General features: G+C 46.4%; 1 protein-coding gene across 1 annotated transcript in view; it reads left to right on the forward strand.

The window, feature by feature from the left end:
• Positions 1-2884, forward strand: part of LOC116543866 (zinc finger protein 429-like) — a 785602-nt gene that overhangs the window by 421087 nt on the left and 361631 nt on the right. The gene's annotated exons all lie outside the window — the stretch shown is intronic.

Below are 2884 nucleotides of genomic sequence, written 5' to 3' on the forward strand. Positions count from 1 at the left end.
TCGGCCTCCCAAAGTGCTGGGATTACAGGCGTGAGCCACCGCGCCCGGCCAGTAATTTTTGTATTTCTAGTGGAGTCGGGGTTTCACTACGTTGGCCAGGCTGGTCTTGAACTCCTGACCTCATGATCCTCCCACCTCGGTCTCCCAAAGTGCTGGGACTACAGCAGTGAGCCACCATGCCCAGCCTTAGCATTTTTTCTTCTGTCACCAATAACAGGTGATGTTTACCTGTGCCACACTCTTTTTTTTTTGAGACAGAATCTTGCTCTGTCACCAGACACCAGGCTGGAGTGTAGTGGTACGATCTTGACTCACTGCAACCTCCGCCTCCTGGGTTCAAGCAATTCTGCCTCAGCCTCCCGAGTAGCTGGGAACACAGGCACTCACCACCATGCCCAGCTAACTTCTGTATTTTTTTTAGTACAGACAGGGTTTCACCATGGTCTCGATCTCTTGACCTCGTGATCCGCCCGCCTTGGCCTCCCAAAGTTGGGAGGGATTACAGGCCTGAGTTGCAGGAGCCACACTCCCCTTTCATTTTGTTGTTGTTCTTTTGAGACATCATTTTACCTTTGTCACCAAGGCTGGAGTGCGGCGGTGCAATCTCGACTCACTGAGTGAGACTTGATTTTCTATTTTTCTAACTTCTCATTCAATCAAATGACAACTAGTCATAAAAAATAAATATATTGCTGAGGCAGCCCTTGACATCAGGAGAAAGCTGCAGAAACAGGCCCTGGAGACCAAATAGTACTTTTTTTTTTTTTTAAAGACGGGGTTTCACCATGTTGGTCGGGCTGGTCTTGAACTCCCAACCTCAGGTGATCTGCGTGCCTTTGCCTCCAAAGTGCTTGGATTACAGGCATGAGCCACCACGCCCGGCCCCAAATGGTACTTTTGAGAACCTCCTGAAAGTGGTCATCTCAGCCTTTTATAACAGAGATAGAAAGGCCCAGGAGAGAGACAGGAAACACAAAAAAGAGGCAGAGGCTTTATTCTCACCATACAAGCCCGCAAACTCCAGAATCCTTGAGGTGCACACTTAACTGCTACAGATGTGGTACGCCAGGGCTTTTTAGGAAGGATGGCCCAGGCAGCATGAGGAAGCCACCTCGATCCGTCTCTGGGGATGCTGGTCACAAGGTACAAGGTTCTCTCAAATGGTTCATCAGGACTGACAGGCCCCAGAGCTCCTATCCCTGGCTCTGGTAGTCCACACCACCATTATCAACCAAGCTCTGGGTGATTATGGAAATCAATTGGAGAAAAGTGGCCATTCTCCTGGACACCAGGGCTGGCCTCCTGGATTCAAGTTATTCTTTTGCCTCACTCTCCTGAGTAGCTGAGACTACAAGTGCACACCACCACACTTGCTAATTTGTATTTTTAGTAGAGATGGCGTTTCACCATATTGGACAGGGTGGTCTGAAACTCCTGACCTAATAATTCTCTTAACTTGGCCTCCCAGAGTGCTGGGATTACAAGTGTCAGCCACAGTGCCCTGACGGATGGACTATTTTAAAAGATGTAGCCTTAGTTATATTTGTGTTTATGAGTTTTTTATTAACATATATAGAGAGATATATAGATATAAATATAGATATAGATGTTGAGATTGAGCCTTGCTATTTCCCAGGCTGGAGTGCAACGGCATGATTTTGGCTCTCTGCAACCTTCATCTCCTGTGTTTAAGTGATTCTCCTGCCTCAGCCTCTCAAGTAGCTGGGATTACAGACCTGCACCAGCATTACTGGGCTAATTTTTTTTTTTTTTGAGACGGAGTTTCACTCATGTTACCCAGGCTGGAGTGCAATGGCGCGATCTCGGCTCACCGCAATCTCCGCCTCCTGGGCTCAGGCAATTCTCCTGCCTCAGCCTCCTGAGTAGCTGGTATTACAGGCACGTGCCTCCATGCCCAGCTAATTTTTTTGTAATTTTAGTAGAGACGGGGTTTCACCATGTTGACCAGGATGGTCTCGATCTCTTGACCTCGTGATCCACCCGCCTCAGCCTCCCAAAGTGCTGGGATTACAGGCTTGAGCCACCACGCCCGGCCCTTTTTTTTTCAATAGTGAACATGATTGCTATAATTTTTGTTTTTATAGTAGAGACAGGGTTTCACCATGTTGGCCAGGCTGGTCTGGAACTCCTGACCTCACATGATCCACTCACCTCAGCCTCTCAAAGTGCTGGTATTATAGGGGTGAGCCACCATGCCCAGTCTAATCTGTATTTGTTATGATGAATACTTATCTGTGAAAGAAAAAGAAATCTCAGGACCCCAAAATTACTAAGCCAATGGAAAAGTCGAGCTAGGAACTGTCAGATAAGCCTGCCTTCCATTTTATTCCTAAATAAGATAGCTGCAAATATAAAAGACTACAGACCACCAGGCATGGTGGTTCACTCCTGTAATCATGGCACTTTCAGAGGCTGAGGTGGGTGGATCATTTGAGGTCTAAAGCTTGAGACCAGTCTGACCAACATGGTGAAACACTGCCTCCACCAAAAATACAAAAAAATTAGCTGGGCATGGTGACACATGCCTGCAGTCCCAGGTGCTTTGAAGGCTGATGCAGGAGAGTCACTTCATTCTTGAATACACTTACAGTATACTCAGGAATTGCTTGGTGGAGGTTGCAGTGAGCAGAGATAACTCTGCATAACTCTGCTGTACTCCAGCCTGAGTGACAGAGCAATACTCCATCTCAAAAGCAAAACAAACTGAAAAAAAACCCTATATACTTTTCTCACAATTTGCTTACAAAGAAATTCCTTGTGAACAAAGAACAGACAGAACTCAGTCATCCCTCCGAGGCTCACCCAAGACAAATGCAGATCTGACAGCTTTTTCTTTTTTTTTTTTTTTTTTTTTTTTTTTTGA

This window comes from Sapajus apella, unplaced genomic scaffold, assembly GCF_009761245.1.
Source record: "Sapajus apella isolate SASKATOON/1434 unplaced genomic scaffold, GSC_monkey_1.0 scaffold199, whole genome shotgun sequence".
Lineage (NCBI taxonomy): Eukaryota > Metazoa > Chordata > Mammalia > Primates > Cebidae > Sapajus > Sapajus apella.